We start from the raw sequence: 12,109 nt of genomic DNA on the forward strand, positions 1-12,109 counted from the left end.
CCCCCCGGCCCCGCCCCACCTGGCGGCCCCGCCGGAGCCCCGCCCCGCCCCCCATTGCGCAGACGGGGAAACTGAGGCCCCGCGGCGGGCGGGCAGTGACTCCGCTGGAACCCGGGGCTGACGCAAAAGCGCCTCTGAGCCGCGGCCCCCCAACCCCCCTCCGGGAATCCTAGGGCCCGAGTCCCCACGGCAGGGCGCTCGCTGAGCGGATGCACGACCACCAAGCGCCGCTGCCAGGAGCCGGGAGAGGCCGCCCAGGGCGCCCACACTGACGGGGCTGCGGGCCCTTTGCTAGCCCTCAAGCCCCCAGGCTGAAAATCACCCCGGGACGCCCATCTCAGCCGCTGGGGGGAGGGGGGGGAGCTGCGTGGTAGGCACCCGGTGCTGGTTAGCACTGAGCTCGGTCCTGCAGCCTCACAGGCAGTGGGCATCATGACCGTCCCCACCCCAGGCCCAGAGACCCAGGACTCCTCCAAGACCACATGGCAGAGCCCAGGCCTCCCTCCTAGCCTGAGCGTGTTAGGTTGGGGGCCCCTGTGCCGGCCCCCACCTGGCCCTCTCTCAGGCATCAGGCACCCTCACCAGGCTCACGGGATCACTGCTGTGTTCAGGATAGTCAGGGCCATCGCTGAACACTCCTCCCAGAGAATACACAGGCTCCCAGGGAGTCTTCTCACACCAGAGGCCCCTGGGCTGGTCACCTCTCCTCTCCAGGCCTCCATTTCCAAATTTATAAGATGGGGCTAAACAGCCCTGGGATCTAGTGATGGTGAGGTCATGGCCACAACGCAATTGTTACAGCTGTTACTGCGGGCGCCGCACGTGGGGCTGGGGCCAGCCCAATTCAGCAGCCCCTCAGACCCCTGCAGGAGCCAGCGCCTGTCGCATAGCCAGCATGGGCGCCTGTGTGAGATGTGTTCCCTGGGAGCAAGCGGTTTTCCCGGACTCACCTGGCGGAGGAGAATCCGTCATCCCCCGGACAGGGATGGGAGCTGCTCCTCTGGGTGGTGGGGGCCACCTGTGCCTCCCCGGTCCTGGGGGCTGCGATTGGAGAGGAGGTGTGGGTTAGTGCCTATGCACAGTCCTGGTCACCCTGATGTCCGGGGGCTGGGAGGGCCCGGGTCCAGCCTTTGGTGCTGCTGTGGGACCTCCACCTGCACTAGGCCTACAGGCCTCCATCCTGTACCTACCCCGACCCCATCCTGTCCCGAGCTGATCGTCCACTCCGATCCACAGCCCCTGGCCTCAGTAAAATGGGGCTGTTGCCTCCAGCCCTGGACTCCCCGGCGTGGGGATAAAAGGCTGCTGTGAGCGGAGCTGGAGGTCCGTTCACGAAACCCAGGGTGCTGGGCCACCAGCTTGGTCCTACCTTGGTGCATGGGAGTTGGAGGAAGGGAGGGGCCCAGGTCCCTGGAGAGGAGCCCCCAAAATAAGGCCGCCGCACCCTGCAATCCAGTAGCCACTGCTCTGGACCAGGGGCCCTGGAAACCCCTGGCACGTGGTCTGAGGGACAGCCAGAGCAGCTGCTGTCAGGGAGCGTTCCTCATCTGTCTGGGGAGTCCTAGGCCTCCTGGCACCCTAAGCCCACGCAGGGCTCTTACCCAGCCCCCGGCAGTGAAGTGTTCAGAGTGGAGCCTAGGGGGCCTCTGGGGGGAAGAGCCACCCTGCCCTGTCCCCTGCCCCTGGCCTCATCTCTGGAGCTGCGGTCACTTAACCCTTTGACCTGCCTCCCCACGTCTCCTGCCTGAGTCTGGAAGAGGCAATGGAGCAGAAAGGGCGGCTCCGGGGCTGCCCCGAGCCAGCCCTCGCTACCCCCATCCTGGCTAGGCCCCAGCCCCACCGTTTGGAAAGTGGGGGTTCTCAGACAGGCCTCTTGGTGTGGACGTATGAGACAAAAAGCGGGGCCTTCTGGGACCCACTATGACTTCGGGGGCTTTGGGATGGGGCTTCAGTCACTCTGCATGGGGCTGGGGACAGGGAGAACAAGGGCTTCTCCAGGGTCCAAGGGGTGCCCACAGAGTCACCTATTTACCCACGACACCCTACCGACACCCTACCAAGTCATCCGTAAGCCTGAGCCCCACGTCCCGCACCCTGGGTTCACACCGCTCATCCTGGCTACAGATTTGGCTTTGGGGTTCCTCTCCCTTGGGGCCAATCCCCTCCCCAGACCCCACTGCTAGGGAGAAGCTGAGGAGACCCCAGCCCTTGGGACACCGCAGGATGTAGCACTAAGCCCCTCACGGCGGGCCCAGCTGAGCTGAACTTTGCTGCTAACCCCAGGAGCTGCTCTGCGGAGGGAGAGAAAGGCCAGAGGGTGGGGTTCAGGGGAAGGGCAGCTGGGGGTGAAGTGTTGGAGTCAGCAGACTGGATTGGGATCTACACTGAGCTACCCGCTAGCAGGCGTTTGGCCCAAGGGCCTCAGTGGCCTCCTCTGTGCAGAAGGGGAGGAGACCAGGACCCCCTTCCCTGTGACCTCGCCAGGAAGCAGATTGCGGAGCAGCCAGCGGGCACCGTGGTCAGAGGGAGTGAGGGGCACGGGGGGCCTGCCCTGTCCGCTCCCTGCCCCTCCAAGGCCACCCCTGCCGTACCTGATGCTGCCGGAGCCCAGGCGTAGCCATGGTGGCCCGCTGCTGTGTCCTGGGACCGGGGATGGACCCTGGCCCTTGCTGGGGCCTTAGGCCCACTGACCGCCTGGAGGCACCTCCCGAGGCCCACCTGCCTGGCCTGTCCACAGGAGCCTCCCTTGCAGCCGTGCTGGGCTGGCTTGGTGCAGGGAGGCTCCCCCCGGGCAAGGAAGGGCGGCTTTTTATGCTCCGTCCCGGGTAATCGGGATTGGGATGGGCCCTTCCCAGCCGGACTTCCTGTGTGTGTTCTCCGCTGATAACGGGGACGTGTCGTCGGACAAACAGGAGCCTAAGGGGGGCGGGGGCCACCGTGTGAGGGGCCTGGACAAACTGCCCGGGGGTGGGGAAGCTGTCCCATGGGTCATCAGAGTCTAGCCCCAAAACAGCCAGAAACCAGGGCTGGACCCTGCTGGAGACTCTGGGGAGAGCGTGGGATGGAGGACACAAGCCCAGGGCCCTCCCGGGACCGTGGGTCCACAGGTCACACTTGCATGTGGCTGGACAGAAGGGAGCTGCTGCATCTTTGGGCCACTGGATGCTGGGCTCTCCCCCAGGACACCCCCAGATGTGTGTGACACAGCATGGGAGCCTGGAGGGGCCCCAGGCTAAGGCAGGGACCAGCCGCACTGCAGCCTTGACCAGTGAGGGGTGGCGAGTGGCAAGGCCTGGCTGGAAGGGACTGGGGTGGCAAGACAGACTGAGTGGTCTGAGAACAGCCTGTTCTGTGGGTCTCTGAGGCCCAAGGTCCGCCATGGTGAGGGGGTGACGGGAGGCGGCAGGCATAGAGTCCAAACTTTCTCCCCTAAGAGAGCTGCCAGTGAGACCACGAGCCCCTGCCCTGGAGATGGGCAAGCAGGCCCAATGCTCTCAGCCCAACTTCACAGGGATGCTCTAGGCTGGCAGCAGACTGTGGCCAGGGGTGCAGGGAGGGATGTGGGACACTGTGGGTGATCACAGGGGGTGCTCTATCAGATTCCTGGGGTCCCAGCCCCCAGGTCTGATCTTCAGCTTCCCTGTTCAGGTGGCAATGGGAGCCTCAGGCCAAGCGAGCTGCTGTGGCAACGGTGGGTTGGGTGGGAGGGGACACGGTGCCAAAGGGAGCTGGGTGGCTTTGGAGGGCATGCCTAGAACCCCAGGAGAGCAGGGTCTCTCCTAACCCCACTGTCCGTGGGGTGTGAGCCCTGCTTTGGGGTCAGCCCCTGTGGGCCTGATACCTGGGACACCCCCATTTCCCTGGCCATGGGTGGTCAGTGTGTCCCCACCTCTCCAGCCCCACTCAGCTGGACAACTTGGGCCAAGGGAGGGCGGGGCAGCTGGGGAAATTCCCTACTGGACTTTGGAGGGCAGCTGGGAAGCCTCACCCACACGTGATGCACCTCCCCCTCAAACAGGGACCAGCTCCCCTCTACCCATGGCCAGGGGAAGGGTCTGCTCTGGGCACCAGGCTGTGGTCAGGGCTCAGGGCCTCAGCCAGACAGGCCCTCACTCTTCTCCAGGCCTCAGTTTCTGCACCTGCTCCGTGGTCATTAAGATAGTTGAAGGGGGCGCTCCTGGCACCCAGGCACTGCTGGTCTGAGCAAGAGGGGCCTCTATCCAGAGGTGGCCCCTGCCCCGAGGTTGGAGCGGATAGGCAGAACCCCATTTCCCCACCTCCTCCACACTAGGTCACCCTGGGATCTGGCCCCTTACCTTACTGGCCGCACCCTCAGCCGCCCTGTGCCTCCCTCGGCCCCCTGACTCTCACCTGGCACTGGACTCCTGGTGACAGCCTGGGGGGCTGGGCCCAGCCTGCTGCCAACTTGTTCTTCACTGCAACCCCCTCCTGACAAGTTCTGCCCTGCCCCCAGCCCCTCCCCAGGCCAAGACCAGACCCTCCCCGAGGGAAAGAGGCCTGGGCTCAGGCCCAGAGTGCCAGCTCTGCCCTATCCCGTCTCCTGGAGCCACCACAGGAGGGGCACTCCACTCTTTCGGGCTCCTGGAGCCTCAGGGGCAGGTACAGGAGGTGGACTGGGGTATTGACCTAATGCCAGGGGCCCAGCAGGGACAGGAGGGGTGAGGAGTTGGCAGGGGACGAAGTAGGTTCTGTCTATACCCTCTTGGACTCCAGAGGGTACTGGGGGTGCAGGGGGTTGGGGCTGCCCCCAGATTCTGGTATGGGTGGAGCACACTTTGTGCCCAAGGCCCAGGGGCTCAGCAGGGGGCAGGCGGGCCCCTCCCTCATCCTCCTGTCCTTGGAGTGCCCCCTTCCCTGTCCTTGCTGCTCTCTCTGCTGGCGTGTGTTTGGGATCATGGCACACAGACCTGCAGCAGGGAATCATTTTGGAAGTTGGCAGTGCCTCCTGCCCAGGCTGCAGCCCCACAGAAGCCAGGCCGTCTGGCCTCCTCCTCTCACCTCGGGGGCCCAGCACAGAGGGCGAGACCTGGTGGGAGAGGGAGGCCACCCCAAGGCCTGCAGCTGTCCTCATCTGGGCACTGGAAGGTCTGGAGCCCGGGGCCTCACCCTGCCTGGGGTGGCATCAAAGGTGGAGGCCTGGCAGGGGCAGGAAGCTGGAGCTCTGGTCCCAGCTTTGTGCCCCACACAGGCCTCAGTTTCCCCATTGGCTCTCCTGTCAGTAGGGCCAGGTTGTCCCAGTGGCCTTCCAGCCACCTGGGAATGCTCTGAGGTTAGTTATAAGGAGAAGGGCTGCCTTACCTTCCCAGAGCGTGCTGGCTGGGCAGAGAGGCGTGGAGGGGCCTGGCGGAGCCCCCCGGGCCCTCCTGGGCCTCCTGAACCCCTCACCAGGGTGCTTTTGGCCTCTGCAGCCCCAGGAGAGGGTGGACTAAGCCCCTGGCGGAGGCCAGCCTGGGCATCTTAGGTGGCGCGAGACAGAGGGGCACCAGGTGCGGCCGTGGGAGCCGGGCTGCAGGAGGTGCAGGAGGAGGGAATGAAGCAGAGTGCTGGAGGGATGGGGCTTCCTGTTTACCCAGAGCGCCCCCCGGCCTTGGACAGGCTGACTCTGTCAGCCACGGATGTGGTGGGACCTTCCCATCAGAGGACGTCCCGGACCCGACGCGGGCTGGAGGGAGCTGCCAGGCAGGGGTGCCTGTGGGCAGAGGAGCCGTCTGCTCCTGAGAGGTTGTGGGCAGGGAGAAGTGAGGGTCCCCAGTTCCCCAGTCTTTCCTCTCTCCTCTCCCTGCCTGCTCCAGCCCCTGACACCCTTTGAGTTGAGGGGCTTCCATTTTCAGAGGAGGCAGCTGGCTCACGGGTGAAAGCCACTTGTTCAAGGGTGGAAAATGGAGGCCCAGGACTGGAGTCCGGGGGCCTGAGCCCTGAGCCTCGGGGGTCTCCCAGGGGACCCCTCATCCTTGCCTTCACTGCTCCTGTCTCCCTTCCTGCAGCCGCCCACTTCTCCAGCTGACGGCGTGGAGGTGTCCATGGCCTTGTGGGCTGGCTTCTTGGCAGGTCCCCACCGGCTTTGCATCTGAGTGTCCCCTTCTCCCGACATTGCCCCCACTCTGGTCCGGTCCACCCCGCTTCCTGCCTGGATGGCAGTCGCCCCTCCTCGGCCTTGCTGGGTGCCGCTGCCCTTCACACCCAGTGCTCAGAGAGCTTTGCAGAGGGAGACATTGGGTCGTGTGACCTCCTCCCAAGGCACCACCACACTCAGCACAAAGTCCAATCCTGCCCATGCTCCATGCCCCTGCCAGGGTGCCCGCTCCACAGGGCAGGGGTCTGGACCTGGGAGAGGGACTCGGAGCAGGTGCGCAGAAGGTGTGGAGTCCCCCACTGCCCTGGGCGTGTCACCCAGTGGTGGCCTGGCAAACTCCAATTGCAGCGAGACATGGGCTTAGAAACGGGAAAGTGAACCTGAGAGGGGCCGGCAGCCCAGGCAGGAGACACAGCCCCTTGGCCACGTCCCAGGGGACCGGCGTGCCCCACTGCTGGCAGCAGGTGCTGGAGGCATCCCTAGAACAGACCCCCCTGTTCTTCACACACACTGCTGGCACCTCGGAACTGTTACCAGGCCTGGGGGCTTAGCTTTGAACATCCTCGTGTTATTTCTTGGCAGATTTGCCGACAAACGCAATCCCCTTATGCTGTCCCTTGGGGGTCCCCAGTCCCAGGAGGGGCAGGAAGCCAGGGAATGCCCAGCAGTTCTCAGGTCCCCTGCCAGCAGCGCGGGAGCATTCGGCCGCCCCACACCCTTGCTAGCACTTGCTGTTGTCTTTTTCATTTTAGCCATTCTGACGATTTTGCAGTGGTATTGCTGTATTGTTATTTTTTGTTTATATAGGAAGGTGAAGAAAATCTTGTTTTTTAAACAGCAGAATCCGTCCCTAGGGAGGGACTTGCCTCACAGGGGAGACACCTGGCTGGGGTGAGAGCACCGCGTGGGCCTCGGGGGGCTGTGTGAGCTGCAGGCTTGGTGGATGTGCCTGGTGGCACCTGGGGAGTCTGGAGGGGAAGAGAGAAAAGAGGCTGCCACTGGGGAGTGAGCTTGGGAGAGGGATTCCCAGATGGACACTGGGTGCTACCTGGCAGCTCACGAGGTGGGCACTGGTGGTTGGGGCTGATTCTCGAGGAAGTCCCGTTGAGCAGGGTGAGCCTCAGAGGGAGCCCCTCAGTGGGTGGGGCGCCCCTCCCCTGGGGATACCTGTGCCTCTGGGGCCTGTGGGTTTCTGGGAAGGGTGTGGGGGTCCCCCCCCTTGAGGCTTCATGCCCGTCTCTCTTGCGGGGTTGTCATAGAGCTCCAGTAGGGTCAGGGACCACAGGTGCCTTGAAGGCTTCTCTGCCTCAGTTTCCCCACATGTCAGACCAGGGCATGGAGGGTCTTGGGAGCCCTGAGGAGGGTCCTGGGGTCTCCACTTCCCAGTAACAGGGTGGGAAGTTTGTGCCTGGGCCCTTCCCTGGGGGGAGGAAGGGGGGTCCGTAGCTTCCAGCAGATTCTTGAAGGAGGGTCATGTGACCCCCTTGAGTGAGTTCGGAGTCCCCACCCAATGTGGCTGCCAGGGCCTCGTGTGACCCATCGGGGTCCTCAGTGCCATGAAGGGGGCTGGTCCCAGTGTCCAGCTTCTGGGATCCGGCTCCTGCAGGCCCTGCAGGTTACTTCCCACCCCTGCCAAGGTTCCCATGCGGCTGAGGAAGGGGGACTTGCCGGCCCCCTGAGGCTGCCCTCACGCCTGGCACTGGTACACGGCACAGAAACCCCACTCAATGGGCTGTGATTTTCTAGGCCCGACAGACGGGGCAGCTGTTAACATCAAGGGAAAAAAAGCTTCATCTCCCGTGACGGAAGGAGAAGTTCCCGAGAGCTCGGGGCCTATGGAGCAGCCAGTTGAGGGGCAGCAGTTCCACCCTGTCCTCTCCTCGCCTGCCCGTGTGGGGAGAGCTGGGAGCTGTCCTGTCCTCTCCCCGCCTGCCCGCGTGGGGAGAACTGGGGGCCCTCCTGTCCTCTCCCCGCCTGCCCGCGTGGGGAGAACTGGGGGCCCTCCTGTCCTCTCCCCGCCCGCCTGCGTGGGGAGAGCTGGGGGCCAGGCGCTCCAAGCCTTTAAGGGAGAAAATAGTGGGAGAGACGGACAGGCCTGTGAGCAGGGTGCTGGGTTCAGGTGTCTCCTCTTGGGGCTGTTGCCCTGGCCCTGCGAGGTGGAGGCAACGATCCGACCCCATCTACAGACGAGGAAACTGAGGCCCCATGGGAGTGGCTGCTCAAGCTGCCAAGGCCTTCCCCGGCAGGGCTGGACAGGAACCCAGAGCCACAGGGACCCCAGTCTCCACAAGGCACAGTGGCAGTGGCTGGGGGCCCCTCCCCTGGAGAAGCCGGTGCCTCTGGGGTCCGTGGACTTCTGGGAAGGGTGTGGGGGGCCCTCCCTGGAGGCTTCATGCCCATCTCACTTGCGGGGTTGTCATAGAGCTCCGGTAGGGCCAGGGACCACAGGTGCCCTGAAGGCTTCTCTGCCTCAGTTTCCCCACGTGTCAGATCAGGGCGTGGAGGGTCTTGGGAGTCCTGGGGAGGGTCCCGGGGTCTCCCTGTTCCCAGTCACAATGCAGACAGTTTGTGCCTGGGCCCTTCCCTGGTGGGGAGGGAGGAGGGGTCCGTAGCTTCCAGCAGATTCTCAAAGGAGGGTCCACAGAGCCCCACGCAGGTGGCCCTGGGCTTCCTCCAGCCCCCAAGTCCACGCTCCTCAGCACCAAGGCTGCCGTCATGTTATTATTATTTAATACCCTTAAAAAATGTAAAGAGAGAAAGGGAAAAAAAGCATCTGCCTGGTCAGGAATCTCTGTTTCCTCTCAGTCAGGAAACAGGAAGTGAGTGTTTGGGGAGATTGGGAACCAGCCCTCGAGAACAATAGGGCCCCCCTAGAGGGGAAGGGGAACTGCGTCAAGGGGTGGGGGCCGCCGGAAGCCTGACCTCTGCCCTGCCAAGCGCAGAGGGGGCCTGAGGCATAAATTTAGTCTCCTTTTCCTGATGAAAGGCTGGGATGCCCTGCTGCTGGGGCTGTGGGGGAGGGCAAGGCTGGCCTGGGTCCCTGGGGCCTTAGGGACCATCTGACTGTGCCCTCCTTTTACCTATGGGTAAACTGAGGCCCAGAGAGGGGAAGAGCCCTGTCTGGGGGACTGAGGGTGCCGAGCTCCCTTGGCCGTCTTGTTGGGACTGCAGGCTCTGCTCGGCTTGTTGCCTGCTGGACCTGGGCACCCCTTCACGTCCCTGAATAAACATAGTGGGTTTTGGTGGAGGTGGGAGGGCCGTGCAGGCCCCTGCAGCCCAGCCCTGGCCGTTCCTGCCAGCCGTGTGACCCCAGGCAACGCCTCACCTCTCGAGACTCGCTTTCCCAAGTCACCCCTGTAGGGCTGACCCTGGCCTGGAGCAGCCTGAGAGGCAAGGCTGCCACCAGCCTGTGCTCCCTCCACTCTGCCAGGTGTGTGGCGCTGGGGGGCTCTCATTTCCTGCAGGTACACCGGGAGGGGCCAGGCCGTGGCTCAGAGAGAACTGAGGGCTGGCTGGAGGCTTCTTTCTTTCTTTCTTTTTTTGAGACAGAGTTTTGCTCTTGTCGCCCAGGCTGGAGTGCAGCGGCGTGATCTCAGCTCGTTGCAATCTCTGCCTCCCAGGTTCAAGCAATTTTTCAGTCCCAGCCTCCCAAGTAGCTGGGATTACAGGCGTGTGCCACCACACTGGCTAATTTTTTGTATTTTTAGTAGAGACGGGGTTTCTCCATGTTGGTCAGGCTGGTCTCAAACTCCTAACCTGAAGAGATCTGCCTGCCTCGGCCTCCCAGAGTGTCGGGATTACAGGCGTGCGCCACCATGCCTGGCTAATTTTTTGTAGTTGTAGTAGAGACGGGGTTTCTCCATGTTGGCCAGGCTGGTCTCGAACTCCTGACTTCAAGCGATCTGCCCGCCTCAGCCTCCCAGAGTGTGGGGATTATAGGGGTGAGCCACCGCGCCCGGCCTGGGTGCTTCTTTTCAATTTCACAGCTTCACTGAGCTGTAACTGAGACAGTAATCCATCCATTTAAAGTGCACAGCTCAGTGGGTTTCGTGGAGCCGCAGGGCTATGTGGCCATCGCCACAGTGGATTTTAGAACATTTTCCCACCTCGTAAAGATCCCGTCCCCTGGCCGTCACCCTCCGTCCCTGTCCTCGGCCCTGGCCATCACTAACCTATTGCCTGTCTCTGGATTCGCCTGGTCGGGACATTTCACGTAGACGGGTCACGCCGCGTGTGGACTTTTGTGTCCAGCTTCTCTCACTGAGCATGTGTCTGAGGCCCAGCCGTGTTGTGTTGTGTGTTGGGACTTTGAGCCTCTTTGCGGCTGAACATTTCATGGTGTGGACAGGCGTCCTGTCTCCCCACTCATCTGTCCACGGACACTTGGCTGCTGGGAATGGTGCTGCCGCGAACATGCGTGTACATGTGTCTGTGAGGACATGCGACCTTCCTCCTGGGTGGACACCTGGTCCCGGGGCTTCTGGGTCTTGTGGTCCCCAGTGCTTCATGCTTCATCGCTGGAGGAGCTGTGGACTGTTTTCCGCAGCAGCTGCCCCGTTTATCTTCTCTGCTCACACGCCTGCTCCAACCCCAGGGAGGCTGGAGGAGCTGGTGGGGAGGGGCAGAGACATCCAGGGTCCTGCCAGGACCCCATGTGCAGGAGGATGGAGTGGTAAACTCGAGGGACCCTGTGTGTCCTGGGCCAGATGCGGCTTCCACACCCCTAGGCTCTCCTGGACCCTTGCACAGCCTTTGGGCAGGTCCCTTGGCCCTCTGCAGGTAGGGGCACTTTGTGGGGGCTGCCTGAGGCCCCCCAGCGGTGACAGGCGAGTGAGGATTGAAGCCCAGGCTGTCTGACCCCAGAACCAGGCCGGTGCCCTCCCCAGATAGGAGGCCGCAGGTGGAAAGAGAGGCAGTTAAGTGCCCAGCGGGCAGGTGGGAGTGCCAGTACTGAGGAGCCAGTGTCCCCGGCTGGGCCAGCAGATGGGGGCAGGGGCCCAGGCTAGAGTCCATCCTCTCCCAGCTCCTGAGACAGCTGTCCCGGTTCCTCTCTGAGGGGCCATCAGGGCCAGGACGTGGGGTGCAGGCTTGGCAGGGGTTTAGAGCCGTGCTGGCCTCTGCCCCTGTGTCCAAGGGGCCACAGAAGGCTAGATGCACCTCTCTGCAGACTCCAGCCCAGAGTCAGATTGCAGAGGGGCCTTGTCTCCTCCTCCTGGGGCTGCTGGCCTTGTGGATGGGGCAGGGGGCAGGCAGCTGCCCACCCGTTGGGACATCCTTGTTTGGCCTCCATGACTGGGAAGCACCTGCAGCCCCAGCCAGGCCTCCTCCTCCTGCCCCAGCCCCCAACTGAACCCAGCCCCCAACTAGACCAGGCCCAGGAAGACCAGGCCCCGCCCACCAGCCCCGGCCAGCATGGCGGACATCCGCACTCCGGCCTGGGCTGAGTGTCCAGGTTCTCCTTGGGCACAGGAAATGGGTCCCAGCTTCTTGGGTGGTCTCAGACAAGCCTGCATCTTCTCCGGGCCTCTGTCCTCCTTAGGCTGAGCCCAGACTCTATGTAGGACATTCCACTTGGCGGGGTGGGTCCTTCAGGGCATCCACAACCCACTGGGAAGTGGGTCCATTTGCTCCAGGAGGGAGCTGCAGCTCAGGCGGGCCACATGCTGCCCACCCCCACAGTGGCCCATGGCAGAGCAGGAGGGCAATTGGTTTGCTCTGAGGGAGCCTGGCTCCTGCCCTCCCCACCTCATGTCCCTGGAATTTGAGCAGCCAGAGGAGAGCTGGTGCTGGGTTTCAACCATGGCTTCCAGGCTCCCCAAAGCGCCCTGCACGTCTCCACCCCAACACCCTGCAGTCTCTACCTCAGGACCCCGCACCTCTCCACCCCAGCACTCCACACCTCTCCACCCCAGCACCCCGCACCTCTCCACACGAGCACTCCACACCTCTCCACCCCAACACCTCTCCACCCCAGCACCCCGCACCTCTCCACATGAGCACTCCACACCTCTCCAC

At 63.4% G+C, this 12,109-nt stretch overlaps 1 long non-coding RNA gene across 1 annotated transcript; it reads right to left on the reverse strand.

Moving 5' to 3' along the window:
- Nucleotides 1-615: 615 nt before the first annotated feature.
- Nucleotides 616-2,774, reverse strand: LOC113220791. The gene is made up of 3 exons (XR_003307519.1): nt 2,592-2,774; nt 951-1,041; nt 616-760 (listed from the first exon to the last, which is right to left on the reverse strand). It is a non-coding gene; the product is annotated as an uncharacterized LOC113220791 (long non-coding RNA).
- Nucleotides 2,775-12,109: the final 9,335 nt, after the last annotated feature.

Source organism: Piliocolobus tephrosceles, unplaced genomic scaffold (genome assembly GCF_002776525.5).
Source record: "Piliocolobus tephrosceles isolate RC106 unplaced genomic scaffold, ASM277652v3 unscaffolded_13207, whole genome shotgun sequence".
NCBI classification, from domain to species: domain Eukaryota; kingdom Metazoa; phylum Chordata; class Mammalia; order Primates; family Cercopithecidae; genus Piliocolobus; species Piliocolobus tephrosceles.